The sequence below is a fragment of the Pteronotus mesoamericanus genome, unplaced genomic scaffold (genome assembly GCF_021234165.1).
Source record: "Pteronotus mesoamericanus isolate MK-2021 breed Mesoamerican mustached bat unplaced genomic scaffold, CSHL_Meso_final scaffold_21, whole genome shotgun sequence".
Lineage (NCBI taxonomy): Eukaryota > Metazoa > Chordata > Mammalia > Chiroptera > Mormoopidae > Pteronotus > Pteronotus mesoamericanus.
The window spans coordinates 24,844,934-24,857,055 of NW_026555310.1; positions in this window are offsets into that span (position 1 = coordinate 24,844,934).

The following is a 12,122-nucleotide window of genomic DNA, read 5'->3' on the forward strand; positions in this document are numbered from 1 at the left end:
AATATGTAGGAAAAAACACACAATTTTTTACGAATAAATTCCATTTTGGGGATTTTAAATTTTCTCTCATAAAATTTCTCACATAAAAAATTCAAAGTGTATGATTCAGTGTTGTTTAGGAAGTCCACAATGTTGTACAACCATCACAGCTATATAGTTTCAGAACATTTTTAACACCTCAAAAAAAAAACCCAAAAAACAAATACCTACCCATTAAGGAATAACTCACCATCCTCCTCTCTTAACAGCTACAGCCAACAGCTTATTTGCTTTCTTTTCTTTGGATCTCCTTATTATGGATATTTAATATAAATGGAATCATACCATATGTGAATGTTTTGTCTACTTCTTTCAATTTGCATGTTGTTTTCAGGTTTACAGCATGTGTAAGTATTTGATTCTGGATAGACTTTGTATGTCTGCAATAGAATATATTCAGCCATAAGAAGGAATCAAGTACTTATATATGCTGTAAACCTTGAAAATTGCATGCATTCGAGGTCTATCCAGAAAGTATCCAGCCATGTAATATGAAAAAATAGACATTTATTTTTTATTTAAGAAGATACAAGATACAAGAAATATTGTACATAAGACCCCTTCAAAGTAGGCACCTTCGGACCTCATAGTTTTCTGATACGTGTTAACTGCAGCCCTTACATGCTCAACATTCTCGGGTGTTCTGCTTGTTGCAGGCCTTCCAGAGTGTGGATCACTTTCAACAGATTCTCAACCATCCTTGAAGCATGTGTGCCACACTTTTTTTTCACTGCACTCATTACATCATCCCCAAAAGGCTTCCGAATCATGAAATAGTTTCTGTGGAGGAATGTGCAAGCTTAACACAAAATCTGATGCATATTTGTTGCACTACTCAGTCATTTTGAATGTGACGGCCATGCAGCACACGTGCTCACTCAACAGCATCTATTGCTCCCACTGACTAGTACAGCGAAGTCATCATTGTTCACACATGCATGTTCCAGTCCACTCTCCTTGGCTGCCAGGTTACATCAATGTCATGCAAACCTTTCTCATTATATTAACAATGGCTGGACTTTTTCTGGACAGACATTTTGTGCCACATTCTGTTTCTCCATTCATCAGTTGGTGGACATATGTGTTGTTTCCACATTTTTTGCTGTTGTGAACAGTGCTGCTATAAACATTTGGGTACAAGGTTTTGTTTTCAATTCTCAACTCTTCACTAGGCCTTTTCTGACACTACTCAAACATGAAAGAGAGGGAATGCCTCATTATTAGTAAGTAGAAGAAGCAGCCCAGGCTTCTCACATTACCTCCACTAATACCATGGAGAAAAGAAGAAATTACATAAACGCTCAGTAAGAATGAAACCCATGGATCCCAACAAAGCCTTCTTTGCCATCACCCGAATGGAGATTAGGATGCTCTGTTACAGCCTCCCAAGGGTGGGAAGTCTAAGGCTCCCACCTGACCTTTGCTGTCATGGGTGAGCATGGGGCCACAGTTTGTTTGTTGTTGTTGTTTTTTTTTTTTAATTTCTTTTCTGTGGCAAAGTGAGGGCAATTTTTAAAAGTTTCATCTTGCTAGGCTGCCCATTTTCTGGTTCTTTAGTTAGGGAACGCAGGCTTTTGTTGGAGCTTTATATTTTTCTACACTCCTAACAGATTGGCAACTTTATCAAACCAAGATTTGGAATCTATGGTCTGTGGGGGGATGCTCATGCAACACACCATGATGTCATTCCTTGCATCCTAAAAGTCCCTGGCTTCCTTCCTTCATCCAACTTTCAGAGCCTTTCTATTTTTACTTTATATACAATGTCCAAGGTTTTTAATTATACTTAGTAACAGCATTAAAGAAAATTATGTCCCTTCCATCTTCCTGAAAGTAATAATCCCTGATTTCTTTTTATTATGTAGGGAGATAGCAATTATTTGTTGGAAGTCTGAGCAACTTTGTAAGCTTAGTCATTGTCCTTCAACTCAAAACTCTGTATCCCTTCCAGATAGGCAAGGTAGTCACTTATTTGACACTTATTTCACTTCTGAATATGAGTATACCTAGCAAATCATGGAAAAATACATCTGTAACATTTATACCATTATACTGGTCATGGTCCAGGCATCCCATCTACAAGAACCATCACTTAAACATCACAACTGCACATTTTCAAGATAAAATCTTTGGAACAGTAAAATTAGCCAGATACCATAACTTAGATGTGAGCACTTCATTTCAGGGAGTGTTCCCATGGCTGTATCTTATATGTAGGAGCTATACCTGGTGTCTGAACCCAAGGGTCAGCAAGTCTGTTTATTAATCAAAATAGTAATTGTGGTTGCTGTAGGATATAAAATGAATAAGACTCAATTACTAATGTAAATCTGAGATTACCTATAATTTTAAAATTAACATCACTTTATGTTTGCATATTAATATTTTTAACAAATATTAAGTCAGTATTAAATTCATTGTAAATGAATATTAATTATATGCAGCAATTAACTGTTAATTTGAATAATACATGAACATACTTTCATGCTTCTTAATTTTGAGTGATCTGATTTTTAAGTACCCATTAAACCAGGATATGATTTGACAATTTTAAAAATTAATCATCCATATTGACAGTTTCAAAAATTAGAGTAAATGTTTTTGTTCTATAATCTTACTTTTTAACTAAATAAAAGTTGCTGCATTGAGTTTTAGTATCATTTAAAAATATGTCCTTGTAGAAGCCATAAATGTCAATATTTTCAGCAGCGTAAATTTATAGCAACACTGAAATTTTATGGCACCATAAAAGTCCTTACTCATGATGACATCTAGAGCTGCATTTTCACAGATATACAAGAATTTGTATCTTAGACATGCGGTTTATCCTATGTGGTTTTTCAAAAAGAGGAAACTGGGACAGTGAGTATTTCTGGTATCTCCAAACAAGTCAGATATACATGTCACAGGAATTTAAAGATTTGGTTTCATTCCTTTAATATCTGGCAGCCAAATAATCTGTATATGTTACTTTTTAATCAAACTAATTAGATAACAAGAAAGAGATGCCGAGCTAAGCATTAGATGAGTCCATTGATAGAGAAAAGAGCAAATTTTTATATATATGTATATATATGTAAAATATATAAGAATATATAAATATATGAAAATATATGTTTTTCATATATACATATACATGAAAAAATATATATGAAAATAATTTTGTTTTTGTCGCATATATATGTGACTATATAACTATATGTGACAAAAACAAAATTATTTTCATTTAAATACCCAGACACTTCTTGTGCTTATTGTTGTCTTAATCTAGCTGATTAAAAACTTTTAAACTAAAACATTTAGGGAAAATGTGACATATTGTATGGGAATAATATTTTAAAATTTATTTGATGTTGAAAAGAGACAATACTTATGTCACTTTAAATATAACTAAAATATTTACTAGCCTCTTTTAAGATACATTCATATTTATTTATCTTTCAATTTTCTTACAATTAAATCTAATAAAATACTCTCTGTTGGTTCTCAAAGATATGGTTATAATGTCTCAAAAATTTCTAGAAGTTGTGATTTTTAAGAACCACTGTTCACTGATCTCAAACTATGTAGAGGAACAGAAAAATTATGAGTTTCAGGAATGAAATGACTTTTGTCAGATTATTCATTCTAAAGGAAAAGTAACTTTATATATGAAGTATAGAGTAAAGGGTTAAGAAATGTTTTTTAAATACAGCACCTGCCTCATCTCACTATTTATCATGAAATATTTTCTTAATATTTCCATATGTTTGAGAAAAATGTTTACCTACAATTACTATTACATAGTAATAACTGGTATAATTGATAATATTGACATGTATGTTATACAACACTATATACGATATACTATAATACTATATATGTAGAATGTAATAATACTACATACCATATATATAGTAATATTGATATGTATATTATATTAATGCTATGAAGCAACTTAGAACTCTTATGTGAATACCACTTGTGAATAATAATTTAATTTCATATAAAATGTAAATGTCCAATGCCATTAGATTGCTAATAGTTTTGATATATGCTATACTTCCAACTACAATAAGTTATATTGTATTAACTCTTAGAAAAACATGAAACAATTTAAGATATTTCTATCATAGTGTTGTGATTTTTTCATGTTTTTTTTCAGTATTTCTCAATTTTTGGTTCTCAACTTTAACATTGTCTCCTTAGTGGGCCTTCTCCAAACATTCTGAGTTAATGTTCCTGATTAGAGAACCATTAATATTGTCTTTGTAGCATTTGGCACTTCTTTATCTGCTAACATTTTATGAATTAGTTTTCACAATAGACCATAACTCCCATGAGAACAGGTACTTAATCTCTTTCCCATCTATATTCAAAAGGCATTACAATGCTTAGTGCTTGATAGGTATACATTAAATATTGTAGATTGGGAGAAAACAATAAATCTTATTTTTTATAATTAATCATCAAATATTTTTTTCTTTATTAAAAGCTATTAATTATATGATCAATCTTCTTACTTTACCATGTATAGATATTAAATTAAGGTATAAATTTAACTAAACTATAAACTCTACATAGTTTTAAAAATGAATGATATTATATGCATATATACGTATTACTAATGATGGATAAAATTCATGTAACTTTTACTAAATAATTGGCAACGTGTTAGGTTCTTATAATCATTATTTTATATAACCCTCAAAGCATTATAAATTGATAGTATTTTTGACATTTTATATGAAACTAAATGGTATACTCTCAGGGGAGAGTGTAAAGAAGGTGTGAGTGAGAGAATAAAACACCCTGAAGCAGAGTTAAGCAGTGGAGAAGGAGAGAAGGAGAGGGAGGGAGGGAGCACAGAGGAGCAGCACGTGAGCACTAAGCAACAAGTTTGACTTTTCTCAATCATCAGATTACATTAATAACTTTTAGATATATGTATATATTATATGTAGATATATATTCATCAAATCTTTCAAATTTTTTAACATAGACGAAGTCATATAGTTCACGGAAGAAGGAACTGAGCCTGTAGGGATTAGATAGATCAGCCAACACAATAGTTCTTGCCACTGGGTTCAAATTCAGCTAGTTTGACTGGACGCCTGGACCCTTAACACTACTCAACTGCTAATAGTAGAATTGTTTTCCTTAAAATCCTAGAATTCTATTTTAAGGTAGTTTTTTTTAATCCAATTGATCTAATCACAGTGACAAACATTGGTTGGTAATAATGCAGCATGTCCCCAAAAGGGCAAAAGAGCCAAAAACTCATTTCTCTAATAATAAGAAGGAGGGTTAAAACTGGCAGAGAGTAAGAGGAGACATTTATTCCCTTCGTAGAGTATTATAATGTTTTTCCTCCAGGGAAATGTGTGCTTATTAAGAGGACAAACAAGCTTATTTTCACAGGCAACTTGCACTTCTGGTGGAGGACTGAACAGGCATTGGCTCGCCCGCATTTAGTCTTCACACTAAGCTCGAGTCCCTGAGGAGAACATGAAAAGATGCTCACCATTTTCCAAAAGAACTGCTGAAATTTCTAAAACCCAGGAACAAATTAAGGGGGGAGAATTTCCTGTGAGGAGATTGAGGTTTTTTAAAAAGTCTGTTGGAGTGGTCCTCCAACTGATACTCTTTACAGAGACTGGCAATATTTTCAGAGAACCCAGAAGAGAAAAAGACAAGTTAGGTTCCAGACGAGTACACACAGGAGACCCATCCTTGCAAAAGTCTGTATCTCCCTTTGTGTAGCCCAGGGGAAAGTTTAGATTTGCATGTAAAATTTTTAGCTCTTCTATAGTGTGATACTGTGAAGTTCTTAGAAGATTTGTTGAGCTTTCTTAGATCCTCCTGTATCAACATCACAGCCTAGAGGGTCTGGTAAGTCAGTGGCTATCGGGCAAGCAGGTCGCCGCATCTCCTTGTGGGCTTCCCCGGACAGTGCTGGGAGAGTGATGGCTCTTCTCAGTTGATTACAACAACGTATCGGTCACCTTCAGGTGAAAAATCCATTTCTTGAGAAGTATTACAATAGTCACAGACTCGCAAAAGTGAGTAAAGCGATATTTTTTGATTGCTGCTTACTCCCATTCCATCTATTCCCAACAGATAGTCCTTATCTCATGAAAATGTAAAAGAGTGTTCTTGTCACTCTCAGTTCTATTAAAAAAAATAGTTCTCATATGCAATAGGTGTTTGTTTGTTTTGGGTGACTCAGGTGAATGAGGTTTGGGTAATCTAGCAATCTCTCACTGTCTCAGCTAGATCCATGTTTCCATTGCTATTCAGTAATTTGTCCAGTATTGTCAGATTAGTAAAAATCAGAAGATAATCACCCCATGCTCTCAACAAACCTTTATTATGGGATAGGATAGCAGGTAAATTTAGTAGACTGAACTGACTATCCTTTCACAAAGAATAATTTTGGAACTTTTTTTGTTTGTTTTCACACTACTTTAATAATTTCACTTGTATTGATAATTGCAAGAGAGTAAATGGAGTACTATGGGCTGAGAAAAATCACGATGAAAGGGAAGGGGAAACTACCCCTCCAAATGCCTCCCAGTAGAGGATTCCATCCTTATCTCTCTAAACAGAGAAATTATTTTCTTCTTCTGAATAAAACCCTATCTTGTGGCTAAGGGTAACTTATGTAAAGGGAATTGAAAATGAAGAAATTAGCAGTATACATCATTGTTAGTGATTTAATATATGTATGTATGTATTTGGTGGGGAGATGAGAAATGGGAAGCACAAGAAAGAATAGAGAATGAAATAAGTCATAACACTGATCTGACAACACAACAAAACTAAACAAATTGCACTTACCTTATTTGCATTGCATGTATTTTAACCAGATAAATCATTAAAATGGGGGAGATTATCAGCTAAGCAATTGCCCCCTCCCTTAACTCGTTTGTCTTTCTGCTAAAAGTCTCCATTAGAAGCTTTCTGAGCATACAAATTACAATCCATGTCATAGAGCTAATGTCCAGAGTTCTCCCGACTCAAAAGTCAACCCGCCATCTATGGCATAATTAAAGATTAAGCGTCTCTTAATCACAGCACTAACTAGCAAGATATGGACAGACATAATTACATATTGAAATTGTCTAAGCTCCACTAATTCCAATATTAAGATATTTCAAGGAATGTGGCAAAAAACAATGTCACATTATATCTCCAGTTCATTAACAAGCCTGGTTGTTATCCACTATTCTTCATGCTGTATTAACATGTGACAGGGGTCAAGATTACATTAAATTATAGAATAAATTACTATAGTTAATAGTGTTATTCGACAGCTTTGTAGGTAACTGCTGTTCTTAAACTTGTTCTGAACAAGTTCTGTTTTTCCCTCTGTTCATGTGCTTTTTACCTTTGTTTTTTTAACCTAGAAAAGCTGCTTTTGCTTGAAGTGAATATAACAGGCTGGCATCTATTTTGTTTTAGACTGCACCGCCTTATTAAAGGTAATACTAATGGAAGCAAAAGATTATGAATAATGGCTGGGCCGAATTCCTTGATTATAAGCAAAAACAAAATTATTTAAAAGGCTCAATCTCGTTTCCTTTTAAAAACCACTTTCTAATTATGGACCTAAATGGATGACTTCTACAGAGAATATTTATGTTGTATATGTGTAGCCATATGGAAAATTTAAGCTCTTTATGAAAAATATTGATTGAAGGGAAATATTAAATACACAATGTTAATAATATTTAAAAGGGTTTTATTTTTGTAAATACAGAGTAAACCTTAAATTAAAATTTTAAATAATAGCATAATTGCATCCTATCCTCTGGAAACTAATGTATTTGTGTGTATATATCTATATAGCTATATTTATAAGTATACATACCTACAGATATATTAATTTACCTATAAACACTTTAAAATATATTAGATTATCACAAAGCTCTGGATTTTCATTATTGTTTATACTGAACAGTTGACCATTTTTCGTTTGCTATCATTAACTGAGTACAGCTTTTGACCTTAAAAGGGTAGCATTTACATAGAAAATCTTATCTTACCAAGGTGCATGACAATATTCCCCTAAAGGAATAATACATATTGCAAATTACTAGAAAAAGGTCATAATTTTATTAAGTTAAATACTTTTTTTAAAAAAATTCAGATAGGTATTAGTTTCTAAGTGAGAAAACTTCAAAGTTATATTTTTAAATGTTTCCTAGTTTACATAAGTAAAAATCTGCTTTAAAACCCATTAAAACTGAACATTTTATTGCTTGAGTTTAACAATTTTGCATGTTTTCAGTTCTGTATCCACAGTGTAAGATACTCAATAGGAACTTAGTTATGAGCAAAGAATCACAGAATCTTTTGGAGAAAAGCTAACAGATTATTCATTTTTAAAAAGGTTTTGAAACCTTATATTCTTAAGGTATTTTTATAATTAAACCTCCTTGGTGTGTTTTTTAGAGTAATGAAAGACAAGCATTGCTAATCACAGAGCTATGTAGCATTAGAATAATAAACTATGGACAATTGTGATTTTATCTAATATTACTTTTTAATTTCTAATAAATATTCTGTAATCATTACATGGAATCTTACATTACATTTGAATTTTCAAGGTTCTTTTTTTTGTTGTTGTTGTTGTTAGTTGGATGATTTTGCTCATTACCAGTGTAAGAAAAAAGACGATTCAACTTTCCTATTTATACATGCAGTAAATATTTGATAGCCTTTTTAATAGTAATGAATGCAAAAGATATCATAATTGAATAACAAATTTCCAAATTGCAAGAAAATTTAGAATGTTAAGCTTAAGGAAATATAAGAACGTTTTTAAAAGCTGATATTAATGGAGTAGCTTAAAATGGCATTTTGATTTCCTGTTCTTAAATTGAATGAAAAACACAGACTAATGTAGAAAGTTTTAAAAATGAATTTATAGCAAATTTACATGTGGAACTCAATTTTCATTTTCATTCATTTAACAATATTTATTGAGCATCTTCTGTGCATGAAATGCTCAGCTAAAGGCTGAGAATGAGTGGTAAGTAAAGTCCTCAGAAAACTCATGAACTGGTGGAGGAATCAGGCATGAAAGCATATTATCATGAAATACATGCTGCATGTGTCTTACTATATAGATACATGCAGTATAATGTCATTTACTACAGAGAGCTTTACAGTAATCTTTAGTGACCTTGTGCTACAGTGAATCAACTGTCAACACTGGCAAGAGTTTGTTTTTTTTTAAAAAAACGTGTAACAAAAATGCATTGATAATAAGACAGAGTCACTAGTTTATTTTATACTTTGACGTGCCACTGTGAAAGTATCATGCAAGATTTAGACAACAGTTTGTATTTCTGTTCTAAACATTCAGTGACTTCTTGAGTGGAACATTGCGAAGGATATTAGGAGAATATGAGGTAATTCTTAAATTAAATAGGGTGATTTAGAGAAAGAAATTCCTCTATCAACTTTGAGAAAAACAATCAATTATCTGGGAAGTTCTAAGTACATTTTATCTCTTGACTAACTGCATAAGTTGAGAAGCTGAGAATTTCTCTTTACTACTTCCATAGACATCACACACCACCTAATACCTCCTAACTTTGTTTGTTTCCTTCTGCCTTGTGCAATTTTTTAAAACTGTTTTATAGATTTTTCCATGATCCTTAAATATCCAATATGAATAACTGATTTAGATTTTAAACATGTCTTAGCATTATATTAATTTTAACAAAAATAAAATGTTTCCATAACAGAAGAAACTAATCCAATTTATGACTAAGATTCTGCGCATGTAAGCAGATGAGATCTTATCTACTCAGTCCTCATAGCTATTACTGAGCATGTTCTTCATATTTGATTTGCAGCCAGAGATCTGAAGTATCTTTAATCAATAGGCATTTGACTATACACACACAAACACATCTATTATTTGTTGACTTTTTGTGTAAATAACTAATCATGTACGTTTATGAAATTCACTTTGGTTGTCTCATCACTTAGAAACATCTGTGTTTTACAACTTTCTAAAAAATTCTTGTTATAGAAGTAATTTTATCCATGTGTTTGACTGACTGACTTCATTGAGTTTTGACTTCTGTGGTTTTTCAGATGTTACTCTTATGCCATTATTTTCATCACTGTATCTTTAATAGGTTGTCTATGTATCTATGTGTCAGTTATGACTGATGTAAGCAAAAAAATCAAACATTTTTGGTTTTTCTGCATGTGGTATTGTGTACACTGTAGGCATATAAACATAGCTACTCACAAACATCAAAAAGTCAATATAAATGTAGCACTTTGACTTGCAGACTCAGCTTCTCATTTAGATATAAGCAGAGAGATGGCTGTTCTTTAACATCAGATGAGACAGGTCAATTTGCGTGTGAAAAGTCACCTTGCTAAATCTGCTCTGTCAGTGAAGACCTGTAGTTACAGATTCCACTGGTTGTCTTCAAATTGTTATTTGCCTTATTAACATTTACTCAGCATATGCAGTCAACTGAGCACTGTACCTAGAACTTACCTCAAATAGCCTTCAATCTATGACAAAAGAATTCTGGCAGGAGCCAGTTTAAAAACATTTCTAATCTTTTTTTATTATTTTTTGGAATAAAATTTATAGATTCCTTGCAAAAGAGGAAGAGAGAGAAAGAAGGTAAATGTAAGAAGACATAGATCACTGTAAGAAGTTCCAAGAGCAAGAAATGCAAAACTTCGCTTATTCTCTCAATTCCATTTCTCCTCAAATCTTCCACTCGCACCCCAAGAAAGTGAAATAAAACACTAACTTCAGTGAACAGAGGCTGCCAGCATTAGGAGTCTTGGTAAAATCAATTCCTTTCCACAGTCACTAAGATTCAGAGAAATTGTACAGGTCAGGAAAAGGCAGTTCAAATTAAATAAAGACTAAAAGTGTAAAAATACACATTATTCAATTTTGGCTTAGGTGCTTAAGGTGTTTCTACTCTTCTCTGGGCAAACTCACAATGCTCCCCCTAAATAAATGTCTCAGTTATTTAGTTGTATTATCAGTGCAATGTGAACATAAGCACAATGTAAAGCATCTATTACTTCAAATTACATTATTGGCCATGTGTTCATGATCTGATTCTATTGCCCTCTCATGCCAAATACGTGGTATTAACTTCTGTTATGATGTCTTCCTTTCTTTTTCAAATGTTATACATATTTGCCCTCACTCAAGCACACCCTTATAAACAATGATATTATTGCTTTCTGAAGTAAAAATGTGATGAATTTTAGTTTTAATGCAAAATTATATTTCTTAATAGAACTGTATGTTAACCTGCCAATTTTTTGTTTATGTGGCAAAGAAGTCTGTGTTGAAAATGGAAATTTTTTAGAAAAATAAAGATTGAACTAAAATGTTTTATATTGCATGAGGAAATTTTGCAGTTGATACGTGTCCTAAGAAAATGACTATGCGACTCTAAGTCATAAAATGTGTGATAATATAATGGCATTCAATTAAGTGAATAAGCACTTAAATTGCACAATTACACATATTACATATAAGACATATATAATAAAATGTACATTGCATATAAACTATTTGTTTGCATTGAAAGCTACAAAACTTTTAATCATTTTTTAGTTGTTATCCATATGACTTGAGCGGGTGAATAAAGCAGCAATTTTTCCTTATCTCCTCCCTGGTTCCCAGAATGGTTGTGAATGAACGCGCCTCGGCCCCGGGCACCCTCCGTATACCCATGCCGCTGGCTAGACTTCAGCCATAGTACTAGCAAGTGTATGTGAAAGTATGGCAGCCATTTAACACTTATTTGTTCGGAACCAATTTAAAGATAAAACAAAAAACTTTTTTTAAAAAATGTTTAAGCTGCACTTATTATTGTGTACTCTATGGATATGTGGTGATATAATAATTTATTCATATATTTTGCTTTCTTTCTATCAAATTACTCTCTTATAATTTATGTCTATTTCAAAAGATGGGTAGTTAAATATTTCATGTGATTGTCCTGTACTATTCCAGTAACACCTACAGATTGTTTTTAGCTAAGTCCTCAAGGCATTTCCTTTATACCTTTTAAGGAATTGTTATTTTAGCAGAA